Genomic DNA, 13766 nt, shown 5'->3' on the forward strand with positions numbered 1-13766 from the left:
GAGACTGACGTGGGGCTCTATGTGGGGCTCGATCCTGGAACTCCAGGATCATGACCTGGGCTGAAGGCAGACTCTTAACCAACTGAGCCAGCCAGGCACCCCCTCTGTTGGAATCTTTATTCCAACTATCTTCTCCCATTCTGGTTTGCGTTTTCATTGTCTTAATGGAATATTTTGATGAACAGAAGTTCTAGTGAAGTCCAAATGGTCAATTATTTTCCTTATGCATCTGTGTGTATGCATGTGTGTCCTGTTTCAGAAATATTTGCTAAAGAAAAACTGTTTCTCTACCTACAACACTTCTGACACCAAATGTGTGGGGGTTTTTTCCCCTCACATCAATCAATTCTACAACTTTTGGGACACCAACCGAGTGTCCTATAATTCACTTCTGACACTAACCATACACAGTTAGCATCAGTTCCAAGTCAAGGGCCCAGTCCCACAAGATGGCACCCCCTCAGATGCCTGTCACAAGTAACGGGTACCCACACTTCTGACGTGGCTACAAAGCCAGGAGTTGCCACAACGACACCACTAGCCCCAACCTCTGGTTTGATCATTTGCTAGAACAGCTCACAAAATTCAGGGAAGCATTTACTTATCTTTACTCACTTCTTATAAAGTCTATAGATGAACACCCAGATGAAGAGGTAGGCAGGGCGAGATCTGGAAGGGTCTCAAGCACATGAGCTTTGGTTCCCCTGGAGACACCCTCCAGAACATGGATCGATCACCACTCCAGAAGCTCTGCAAGCCCACAGTCTACAGATGTTTATGGAAGCATCATATAGGAGTGATTTACTTCTGACTCAGTTGCTAGCCCCAAACCTCTCCCCAGAGGGGCTGAAAGTTCTAAGCCTCTAATCCTGGCTTAATCTTTCTGGTGACTGGCCCCTACCCTGAAGCTATTCAGGAGCCCAAGAGTTGACCTCCTTAGAACAAAAGATGCTCCTATCACCCAGGAAATTCCAAAGGGATTTAAGAGCTCTGTGTAAGATGATCCAATCACACCCATCACTCAGGAAATCATAAGGGATTCAGGGGCTTTGTGTCAGGAACCAGATGCAGAGACCAATATATATTTCTTATCATGTCACATCAGCCTATCCTCAAGTCATGAATATATTCTCTGCTCTCCTCTAGAAGCTTTATTGCTTTCCTTTGCACATTTGAGTCTATAACCATTGGAAGAGTCTTAACCAGGAATGTTTGGAAGTAGGCATTACCTAGTACAATGTTCTCAGTCTCTCATGGTCTTCTGGAACTTTGCCGTTTGCCATCAAGAAGTGGAGTCTACTTCCCCTTCCTCTCAACTTGGACCAGACCCCATGACCCCGAGCAGCGGAATGCTGTAGAAGTGACACTGCGACGTCCAAGGATAGGTCATAGAAAGTGAAAGGGCTCCCACCTGGTTCTTTGTCTGTCGGGATACCTGCTTGGTGTCTTGACCACTAGGTAAGAAGTCCAGGGCCCCGAACCCACCATATTGGAGAGACTTTGTGCGGAGACCATGCTGAGATACAATGTATGTCAAAGGAGCCCAGCTGTTCCAGCCCTCAGCTGTACAAGCCTTCCCAATCTAGATGAGCATGAAGTAGGCTTCCAGATGACCTCCATCCCAGGCACATGAGATACCTGGACTACAACCGCCCAGCCAAGTGCTTCTGAATCCCCCTCGCTTACAGAAACTATGAAGGATAATCAATACCCGTTGCTTTAAGCACCATGGTTAGGGCTCACTTGTTACACAGTGGATGACTAGAATAGCAGGAAGGAAGCTACTCATCTTTCCAGGTTCTCATTTAGCACTAGTTTCACTGAGAGAACCATAACCTGTGGACCGGGATAGGCTGCTTTCCAACCCCATGCTTGTTCTTAGGTGTGTGTCTTCAACCCCAAAGGCTCTGATCTTCTTTTTTCAAGCCTCATTTTAATCTACTCAGTGTCTATGCAAATAGGAGAGCACATTCATAAACAGGGAAGACTCCTGGAGATTAAACAGATGGGAAAGATGAGAGACGTCCCCCTTGGAAATTCTTGAAGAGTGGCGAAGTCTTGGTGTTCATCCAGAGATTAGCTGGGGATTACTTCACGAGCCTCAGTCAGAAAGAGAAGACACAGAGTGGGGCCGGGGGAATCTTTATCCCATCCACAAGAGAAAATATGGCTGATTTCACAAAGAGATCTCCTTGCTCTGCAGACCCTGGCACTCACCTTCTGGCTGCAGCCATCTAGCAGCTCGAGTTAGAGAAAAGAGTCCTCCCAACTGGGTCCCAGGTTTAACCAGGCCTCTCTGATCCAGCCTGAGGGAAGTGGCTCATTCTGCTTCCTGGAAGCTTCAGCAGAGCAGAATCAGGGCGGTTGGTTAATTAACAGAACTGCACTTTTCACTTTTTGAACACTTGCTTGCTAGGCTAATAATGGTAATAACACCGGCCACCATCCACATACTGTTTATTACCCACCCCCACCCCATAGACAAGCTATAGGCCTTCGCAGACTTGGGCCACCTGGTTCCCAGCACCTCCCCTGCCCCTAGCCCAGTGGTGGGCACAGGGCAGTGCTCTGAAGTATTTCCTCAGCGAATGAATGAACGAAGGGAGTTTGTGAATAAGTGGCCAAAGCCACCCATGATGAATATCCACTCAGCACAGGGCACTAGCCATTGTTTCACATGTCCCTTCAGCCTCCCTGAGGGAGGAGCCGTTTTCCAGGCCTTATGAGGTTAAGAAGCTTGCTCACAGATCTCAGAGTCACCAAGGTGCAGAATCTGATTTCAAACCCAGCCCATTCGACTCACACACCTATGCTCTTTGACACCAAGCATGCTCTCAGCTCCAAGAGGCTGGGGGTGGGAGGTGGGAGTGAGGGACACTGCCCACCCCTTTTCCTTTCTTGAGATGAGAGGGTTTTCACGATGGTGGTGAAGACCAGAGACTGGAGCTCCATGCCCCTCTGCTGGTGCAGACCAGGCCTCACAGCCCCATACAGAGCCTCGGGCTTGGGCTGGGGCTTCTGTCCCACATCTGTGGCCTGGGAGCTCAGGGAAAGGGCAATTACATTAAAGAGGTCACAGAAAAAAAGGGGAGGGTGGGACGCTGGTGGCCGAATCCAGAAAGGGCAGATTTCAATTTGCATAATAATTTTGTTAGCAACAATGGGCATCCAGGACATCTATTTAAAGGCTGTAATGTTAATTTAATGGGAAAAAAGCTAATACAATTCCCCCAGAATTTTTCAATTAAATTAATGTGATGGGCTTTAATGGATAGCTTAAGTAGAGAGCATGAATAGGAAAAATATTGCATAAATTATACATACATTTATATACATGCTGCCTGTATATATAATCTCTCTGCTCTGAGGTTTTGACCTTATGCTTAAATCTGGCAACCAGTTATAACTCTATTTCAATTAAAGTGACCCTTTTATCATCCAAAAAAGGGGTGGCATCTCCCTGTTCAGTTTCTGTACACCCCTTCCCTCGACAACATACCAGATGATTTGGGTCCTACAGTAACAGAAGACTCACTGAACAAAAAGCCACAATGATACACAGGTGACAAAAAGTCAATGATATGAGAAGTCTAGCAGTGCAAAATCCTGTTGCTCGATCCCTGCCCTCTATGAACATCTAACAGAGCAGTAAGTAAAATGGACTGAGTTTCAAGAACCACTTTTTTTCTGTAGCAAGTATCCATCACTTGCTTATCTCATTCAGCAAGTGTTTCCTGAACACCCACTAAACGCTGGGCATTGTCCCAGGTGCTTCCAGGAATATTATAGTGAACAATCAGGCACGGTCCCTGCCTCATGAAAAATCCAGAATATATTCAGGTGAGCTCTTCATGCTTCCCCTTTATCACTTAAGTATTAAAGACAGAGATCGTGGTAGCCCCAAATCACTATCCAAGATGGTCCCCCTGATAATGTCACCACCTGGAGTTCACATCTTTGTGTAGGACTCTCTCCCACTGAACAGTGTAACGTGGAAAATGTTGCAGAAGTTAGGAGTATGACCTGCTGGGGCAAGGTCATAAAAGACACTGCAGCCCCTTCTGGCCTGCTTGCTCCTCTGTGGGTTCATTAGGTCTAAGGAAAGTCAGCCCTTGTGTTGTGAGGACACTCAAGCAGCTCAGTGGGCAGGTCCATGATGGACAGAAGCCTCCTTCCACTGGCTGGCATTATCTTGCCCAAAGCCATGTGAGTGAGTCCCCTTGGAGCAGAAGCAGATCTTCCAGCCCCAGCCAAGCCTACAGATAAGACCGCAGCCCAGCCAACATCTCAACTGCACCCCCCTGAGACATCCAGAGTCAGAACCCCCTCGCTAAGCCACTCGCAAATACCTGACCCAGAGAAACTGTGAGAGAGTAAATGTTCATTTTCACTTTATGTTTCTAGGTGTCAGGGTAATCTACAATGCACCCAGTAGCTAGCAGACCTGATTTTTTTCCCTTTCCAGCTGGCCTTGGATGGAACTGTAACAGAGGCAAAGTGAGTTCCCGCTTTGGGGCCCGTACTTGCTTCCTGGCCACCTTTGTGAATCGTATGCCCCTTTCCAAAGTCCTCACTATCTACTCCTTTGCTGAAGCTTTTAGCTGATGCACAGGCTCAAAGATTATTATGACCGCTCTCAGAGGTATTGTCATTTTAATTAAAGCCTTCGGAAAATCAAAAAGGATTTCAGGCCCAAAGAAATGAAAGTCTCCTGGTGAAATCTTAGGGAACAGAGGAGCTATTAGGTGATGGAACATCTAGGGATCCTTAAATCACATCTCCTGGGGGCCCATGCTTTTTACGCAATTCCAGCAGCCAAAACAGAAAGAGCACACAAGTGCTAACACTGACTCGTTTCCAGTTTTTAGCATCAATCTTTGTTTCCATAGGCCATTTTTCCTCCCTCATAGGCTATTACAGTTCACGAATTGCTGATAGAGAAAATAAAATGCTAAGTGAGGTTTCCATTGATTAAACTCCAAAATGGATCGGCAGTGAACATCAGTGAAGTCCTGGCCATGCCAGTCCGTGGAGACAGCTGCGAATTTGCAGGGAGCCCCGGGTTTGAGTCTTGGCTCAGCCACTTACTGGCTGCGTGAGCATGAGTGAGTCCACCGACCTCACCATCTGAGCCTCATTTTCTCTTCCATGAAGTGGGGATATTAATAGCTGTCTCATAAGAGTAGGAGGAAGCCTGGCACATAGCGGGAGCTGAATGCACGCTCGTGGCTGTTTGTGTACGGCGCCCCATGGAGAGCGTGGCAGAGGCAGTGGGAATCAGCCTTTCTGCTCAGTATCCAGCAGACTATTTAACTGAACCTCCTAAGAGCTGAAACCCAAGGGAGATGATGGATTTGCAGGGAGTGGTGTGAGCACTCTCTGTCCAGCAAGCTGGACCCCAGAGGGCCGTCTGACTATCAATAACCACTGCCTGCACAGGTGGGCCCTTGGGGCTATTTCCCAGGAGCTGTTTCCCTCTGACACTGACTGCTGAGTTGGCCCCTTTCCCAGGAGGCGTGAGGACAACAGCAAAGGGAATAAGGAAGCCAGAGCTCCTTAGGGGTGGAAGGCGATTCTTTCCCTGGTGGGACCAACTCCCATCTGAATTAGAGGCAGGCTAAGAGCTTGAGTCTCCAAGAGTGGCACATGTAGGAAAGTCTTGATACAGCTGCATCCAGAGCCCGTACCCGGGGCTCTTGGGTTGGACTGGCTCGTAAAAACCAGGGTCAGAGAGCTGCCTCTAACCACAGAGCTGGAAGGACGTGTCTTGAAGGTTACCCCAGCCATCTTCACCACCAAAATCTGTCTGCAGGAAGAGAGAGAGGGGCACACAGCTCCTACTTCTTAACCGTTTCCTTCTCTTTCGGAACAGACATCTGGCCCCTTATGCTCTGCAGCATGGTTTGTCACTGTCTCCAATGATAAACAGCAGAATCAGAATGGAATTCACTAGGCAAGTGAGCATTAAGTCCCCTGTATTGTAAAAGAAAGTGAGTAGGCTGTGTGACAGAAATCAGATAGCCAGACAATGAAAGAATCAGTGAGCTATGTTTGCCCTTGATAGAAGTAGCTCTTTGCATAGGAGACTGTGCCTGAGTGGTGATCAGGATAGCATCTGTCAACTCACCCCTCCACCTGTGCCTCCATCCATCAACTCATCTACCCATCCATCCATCTACCCTTGCATCCACCCATCCATCAATCCATCAGTCTATTGTTCCATCTGTTCATCTATCCACCCATTCATGCAGCTACCCGCCCACCTATCGGTGCATCTATCCATCCATTCATCTATACGTACATACGTGCGGGTGTGGGCATTTGTGCATGCCTGCATGCATCCATCTATCCAACCACTCATTCATTCAGCAAGATTTTATGGAGTACCTACCACATCCTTGGCTTTTATTAGAGATTCCCAATTCAATGGACATTTATTAAGAGCCTCCTCTTTGTCTGCTGTGCTAGATGCTGGTTTGCAAAGGGGAATAGGCCAGGGTCCCAGAAGGAGTTTGCAGTCTGGTAGTGGGTGGAGGATGGAAAAGTAAACATCCAGTAGTGGGAATGAAGAGCTTCAGAAACCCAGAGGAAGCCAACAGTCCATGGTGCAAAATAGTCCACTGCAGCAGAGAGGGGTTGTCCAGAGCCGGTCAGTCTCCTCGTCCCATCACCACTGTATGTAGCTGCCGAGTGGGTGAGGAGTCAGCAAAGGAGGAGCAGAGCTAACTCACCACAGTGGACACACGTACTTCACTTGACCAGAACCTTTTGGGGGGACCAGTGTTCTCCCACTTTCAGTTGTCATGGTTTGGGTGGAGCGGACCCCACCCACTGCTTCAGGTCTGGCCAAGCAGAGAACCAAATACTCTTGACTCTAGGCATAGGTTCTGGGATGTGGCCACCAAGCCGTCCTTGGGACATTGGCTGGAGCCTGGGAAAGTGTGAGTTCACTACTCACACTTTAAGCTCTCCTTCAAATGCTGACCAGCCTGGAGTGGCCAGGCCCCATGCTTCCCACCTCGATGTGAATGTGTTTTGGGATGACACAAACACACAGGGAAGCAGGACAGTGAGCAGGAGAGAGAGATGGATCAGGACATCACTTGAGCTCCTGGATCCAGCTGTGCCTCCCCTGATACAAGAGCCAAGAGATCCCTCCTCTGACTTCAATCCGTCTGCAGTGGTTTCTGTCACACACTACCTAGTGTCCCCAAAAACACACCTGGGAATATTCATATTAAGTCCCTATGTGTCTGTAGGAACAGGACACTCTGCCAGGTAGCTGTGCTTGCGTGTTGGAAGGTAACAGGCGGGAGCAGTGGGTGGATGGATGAACCTGATGGATGCCCTACTGACCACCAGTCAGCCATGGCCTCATATACAAAGAGCAGCTCCCATCAAGGACAGACATGACTTAGGGACTCTGTCCTCCAGGAGAAAGCCGACCTAGATTTTAGTTTCAGCCCCACCTTTAATTTGCTATGTGATCTCGGGCTAATGACTATCTCTCTCTGGGCTTCAGACCCTTCGATTATAAATCGAAGAAATTATATGAGATCCGCTTTTCTTGAAGCATTATAAGTAGAACAGTAGGGTTTTTTTAAAAAATTGAAATGGAAAAAAACTATTTACATACGTGTGCGTTCTTAGGAGTGGTTATGAGTTATAGTGTGTCCTCCCCCAAAAAGGTACATTGAAGTCTTCCCAATACCTCAGAATGTTTCCTGATTTGGAAATAGAATAATCTCGATGAGCTCAGCTAGGATGAGGTCATGCTGGAGCACAGTGGGCCTTACATCCAGCACGGCTGGTGCCCTTGTTAAGAACACGGCATCCAAAGACAGATAAACAGGGACAAGGTCTTATGGTGCTGCAGGCAGAAAGAGGAGGGATGCAGCTGCAAGCCAAGGAATGCCCAAGATTGTTAGAGGCTTCCAGAAGCTGGAAGAGCCAAGGAAGGATTCTTCCCTGGTGCCTGCAGAGGGAGCAAGGCCCTGCCGACTGGACACTCTGATTTTGAACCTCTAGGCTCCGGAGCTGAGCAGCAACAGATTTCAGTTGTTTTAAGCAACCCGGTATGTGGTACTTTGACATGGCAGCCCTAGGGAAGGAAAAAGGAGTCAAGGACATCTACCATTTCTCTTTACCATAACTCCTCCGAAAGGGTTAATGTACACACTTGCATTAAAGGCTCTAGGCAGTCCTACTGTAAAGACCCATCCAGATGTGTCTCATCCAGCACCTCCAAAGCCTCTGATGACTCCTCGGATTTGAACATCTCTAAGAGCTCTTCCAACTGTGACTCAGTGGCATGTTCTTAACCTGCTCATCCCAGAAAGAGAAGACCTGGAAGGCAGGGAATGTGGGTGGGTCTGGTCAAACTTTCAGACTGTGTGTGTGTTGTGTTGTGTGTTGTGTGTTTATTTATTTACTTACTTATTTTAAGAATACACGTACGTGGTCTAAAAATATTCAGACAGTACAAAAGCTGTATAGTGAAAATAAATCTCTCTTCCACACCTCTCCCCTAGGCCTTCACTAGACAGCCCCTCACTCTCTTATTTATTCCTCCAGAGATAAAGCTATGCACGTATAAGCACACAGATAGGTATGCTCCTTGTTTTGCACAAATGGCGGTCTCCTGTATCTATTGTTTTCCACGATGCCTTCTCTTTTTCTTTTTTCTTTTTTAACCTAACATTTCTTAAAGATTTCTATAACAGCAGATACAGATCAAGGTTCCTCAATCTGGGCACTATTGACATTTCAGGCTGCATAATTCCTTGTTGGGATGGGGGTGGGGGTGCACCTTGCTGGGCACTGGAGGGAGTTCAGCAGCATCCCTGGCCTTTATCCATGAGAAGCTGTTAGTGCTGTTCCGCCCCCCACCCCACCCCCCACCCCAGTCAACTGTGACAACTGAAAACGTCTCCAGACATTGCCAAATGTCCTCTGGGGGATAGAGTTGCCCTGAGCAAGGACTACTGATAGAGATCTAGTTCATTCTTCTGAAGGGCTGTCCGGTCTGCCATTGCGAAACTTACTTAACCAATCCCTTGTCGGTGGCCACTTAAGTTGTTTCCAGGCTTTGGTCAGTGTAAACAATGTTGAAATGAAAATTCTTGTACATGTGTCTTGGCACATAAGTTTGTCTGTAGGATAAATCTGTAGGACACTGTCTTGTTCACTACTCAGTAAACAATGGCTAAGTAAATATACAAATGGAAGGAGAAGAATGTGAATCAAAAGCTTTGAATTCCTATCTTTTCGGGGCGCCTGGGTGGCTCAGTCGGTGAAGTGTCTGTCTTGGGCTCGGGTCGTGATCCTGGGGTCTTGAGATTGAGCCCTACATCGGGCTCACTGCTTAGCGAGGCGTCTACTTCTCCCTCTCCCTCTGCCCTTCCCCCCGCTTGTGCTCTCTCTCTCTCTCTATCTCTGTCAAATAAATAAATAAAATTTTAAACATATTCCTATTTTATCCACCAAGTGGGGGAAATTCTGGCCACATTTGGAGGAAATGAGGTCAACACAGAGAGGGAAACAGCATCAAGAGACGGAGTTCTCAATTAAGCACCCTGATCCAGTTGCGCCTGAAGCCAGTAACTCCTAGCTTTGTGTGTTCCATAAGCCAATGTATTCTCTTTAGGGCCTAAGCCTGTTTCAGTTGGGGTTTTGCAACCCACAACTTCAAGAGTTCTGAGTATCAACAGAAGCAGCACTCCTCCAGGAAGCCTATCCTGACCCGAACCTTTTCTCTGGGCTCCCACAGACCCTGTGCCATGTGCCCTGCCAAGTACTTCCTTCATGAGTCAGTGTCCCCTCACTGGTATCCCCATCCTTGTATCCAGAACGCTTGACTCAGACTGGATGCTCTAAAGGATCTGTTGAATGCATGAGTACGAACATGATACAACTCGCAGCCTCAGCGCCTCTGCTAAGTGGGACTCAATAAATCCATGCAAGGAGCCTTCTGGCAGCAAGAGAATCCTCTTCACTTGATTCAGGAAGTTCTGCCAAAGGAGCAAAACAATACCGGCTCCAGGGCTTAGGGCTGTAAGGGGAAGGAGGGGTTCCTAGGAGGGGCTGCCTTCCAGGAATCTCTGCTGACCTGAGCCACTGGCCAGACGTCACCGGGCAAATGGCCCAATGACCCCTGAGGACTCTGCTTAAACTTTCCACTCTCTTCCAGAACAGGTTTGGCTTTGCTGGCAACCATCTTGCTTCAGAAGATTATGCCCCACCTGCAGCAAAGTGCACCATTTACGTCATTAGTGTTTACAAAGTGCCCTGGGTGTCTTGGGTGAGGGCCTCCACGTGAATACAAAGCTTCACAGGCCAGCAGAAGGGACAGGAGTCTCATTGAGTGGCTTCCAATCTGTGAAGTGGCCCAAATCCACACCGGGTCACACACAGGAGGGGCCCCAGAAGATGGAGGAGGGAGGAAAGCAACAGGCGCACGAGCACACCTGAGTGGCGGCACGTTCGTGTTCATTCCATGCTGGTATGGGAGCACCTAGGCTGTGCCAGGCACTGTTCCAGGCTCTGGGCGCTCAGCAATGAACAAAAGCTTTCATTCTAGTAGGGAGAAGCAGCCTCAAAGAGAGAAATGAGTCACTTCAAATGCAAATAAGTGTTACAAAGAAAGAACGTGGGGGAGGGTGGTAAAGAGGGGCTTGGAAGAGGTGCTCACTTGAGGCTGGGAAATCACTTTGTCCCCTACCCAATCCCCACGAGCTCGACCACGGGATGGCACTGTCTCCACTTTAGGGAAGAGGAGGCTGCAGGTAAGCTAGCAGGGTGACCAGCTCGGGATGCTGAGACAGTGGAGACTGTCTTAAAGGGTCCCTGGATTTTTTTTAATGGGACACGGCAAGTGCCGGTCACTAAGGAAGTTTATTATACTCGTGGGGTCTCTAGAAACAAAGGGCACAGCCTCGGGGCAGGGTCACATAAGGAAGCCCTAGGGTCAGTGAGAAGGCAGAGGGAGCAAGGGGGAACCTGGGTAAGAGTCTTTATTGTGGTTTTTACAGGAAGCGGTGAGGGAGGGTGAGCAGGCTTGGGATGGGCTCATTTCAATAATTTCAGTGAGATCTCGGGCATAGGGGCTGCCCCTAGTTGTGTGTCCTGGGGTGGTTAGGGCAGGTGGTGAGTGGCCTGGGAGGGGTGTGTGTGTGAGAGCCCCACAAAGGTGATGGTTGGAGATCTGACCTCTGGATTGGCTGGTCTGCATTTGAAAGTCACATCACACTTCCCAGCAAGTTGTTCACCAGCTTTAGGACCTGCTAACTCTGGGCTGGGCAGTCCCCACAGACAGGCAGGGTCTCAAGATGTCAAAGCAATGGAATACAGAAAATAAAAGCCCAGTTAACACACAGACTCAGCCTGGGGCTCATGCTGCATCCCCTGGCTGCCCACAGTCCCTGCAGAGACCAAGGCCCTGGCTAAGAGGGACTCCCCACCTGGGAGGAGAACACAACCCACAACCGTTTGGCTTCAGCTATACCCGGAAGAGCTTCTTTGCTCTTGCGTCACCTAAGACACTACCTTGGCACAGGCTCATCAATCCCAACAAGCCTGCAGACCAGAGGGTAAAATGGGGTACAGAAAGGCGCTTCAATGGTGAAGCTCGTGAGAAGGAAAATGAACATGTGCTGGAATAACCAAGATGTGTTTTATTTTCTTATAAATTCTGCCCCATTTCAATTCAGAGCTTGTTGTCGAGGGCAGGGGACAGGGGTGGTGTCCTTGATTAAAACAACAAAAATACTGTTTTCAAAAATGTAGCTGGCTGGTGCCCATGTTGTTTTAATTTGCTGGGACCAGATTGTCCAGCCCTCGTGGAGTTGATCCCAGACAGGCTCGTTTGACTTATTCAGAGAAAAACTCTGTTTTTCAGCCACAAACTGTACCCCTCACCCTGGCCAAATATGTTGCAATTCTCGTTAAAGGTCCCAACAGCTGTTGTCCAGGAATCCTGAGCCCACCTTCTGGATCCCATCTTCAGATGGTACTCGCATGCCCTCCACATGCCACTGGCCCCCAGGAGGAGACTATAGAGCTGGTCTAGGCTTAGCCTCAGCCTAAAACAAGACAAGGTACAAGCATATGGTAGGTACTCCGTAATTGTCTGCTGAATGAATGAGTGAATAATTGGATAAATGGATGGGTGGGTGGATGGATAGATGAGTGAATCGGTGGATGGGTGGGTGGATGGATAGATGGATGGACAGATGAGTGGATGGTGGATGGGTGGGTGGATGGGTGGATGGGTGTCCTTTCTCTAGCCATTTATCCGTTGACACTTTGGGCTTTGGACTTGGTTCAAGTTCTACTGGACTGATAAAAAGAGTTTTGTCTTTTTTCCAATGACGTTTCCATCCCCATATTAACTAGAACAGCTCTCTTCTTTTGAAAGGGGCCACCTCCTTCCTCAGAAAACTTAAAAATACAACTACCCATATGATGTAGCAGTCCCACTTCTGGGTGTATATCCAAAGGAAATGAAATCACTATGTCGAAGAGATACCTGCACCTCCATGATCAATGAAGCTTTATTCACATCAGCCAAGACCTGGAAACAACCTAAGTGTCCACTGACAGATGAATGGACAGAGAAGATGTGGTATATACACACAATGGAATGTTATTCAACCATAAAAAAAGAAGGAAATCCTGCCATTTGCAACAACACGAAGCTGGAGAACATTATGCTAAATGACATAAGCCAGACACAGAAACACAAATACTGCAGAGGATCACTTATATGTGGAATTTTAAAAAGTCTTGCAGAAGCAGAGGGTAGCATGGCGCTTGCCAGCAGCTGGGAGGGCGCGAGGAATGGGGATGTGCTGGTCACAGAGTACACACTTCCAGGGAGAAGACGGTTCTGGGGACTCAGGTACAGCACCGTGATTGTGGCTGAGCACCGTGTACCTGAGGTTCGCTGAGGGGGCAGACCTTGAATCCTCTCACCGCACGCACAAAATCGCTAACTACGAAAAATAAAAAGGAGAGGGCCACCTCTGTCTCTTTCATATTATTCTTTTCTCCTACCTGATGACTCAAAACAAGCCCAGCAGCTTGGCTAGCACGGGGAGATCGAAAGATACAGTCTCTCCTTTGAAAAAAGACCACGATCCTGCTCCTCCTCCCACCCAGCGGAAACTGGAGCACAGCTCGGGACCTGCTGTCACAGGATCCTGCTTAAGGGCACAAAAGCCGGGAAATTTCAGAGCCAATCTGGGCCAGGGGAGGCCCGGGCCCATGAGTGGGGCTGAAATGATTCTTCCAGACTGCACAGAGGAGAGCGGCCTGCCTGCCGGCCGGCCTGCCCAGCAGCAAACAGGAAATCCCAGAATTTATAGATGACCCCGTTACAAGGCAAATGTTTTGGAACAAATTGTTCTTCTTTTAAATCCTTGTTTTCCACTAGTTTTTCTTTCTGGATTCGCCCCTCCTTTCCACCTTCCCGCTGCCCTTGCTAAACCGGGGCCACAGCGCCACCTGCTGCCCTTCGTGGGCAGCGGGACTCCGCAGGGGCCAGTCCTGGGTCCTCACCCCAGGTCCCCAGCTTACAATGGGTGGGAGAGTGGCTTTCTGGCTCCTGTCCCGAGAGTCTGTGCTTCAGATCACGTACCAAGCCGCCGGAGAACTGCTCCTGTGGTTTTCCTGTGACCTGAAGACTCACGGCAAACTCCCCCCACCCCACCCCCATCCCCGGTCCTCTGGGACAGCCCTGGCTGCCTGGAGGCAACAGCCGAGTCGAG

The 13766-nt window shown here is 48.7% G+C and overlaps 1 long non-coding RNA gene across 1 annotated transcript; it reads left to right on the plus strand.

Moving 5' to 3' along the window:
• Nucleotides 1-10675: 10675 nt before the first annotated feature.
• Nucleotides 10676-12657, plus strand: LOC119866162. The gene is made up of 3 exons (XR_005379212.1): nucleotides 10676-10784; nucleotides 11949-12108; nucleotides 12416-12657. It is a non-coding gene; the product is annotated as an uncharacterized LOC119866162 (long non-coding RNA).
• Nucleotides 12658-13766: the final 1109 nt, after the last annotated feature.

Source organism: Canis lupus, chromosome 26 (genome assembly GCF_011100685.1).
Source record: "Canis lupus familiaris isolate Mischka breed German Shepherd chromosome 26, alternate assembly UU_Cfam_GSD_1.0, whole genome shotgun sequence".
NCBI lineage: Eukaryota > Metazoa > Chordata > Mammalia > Carnivora > Canidae > Canis > Canis lupus.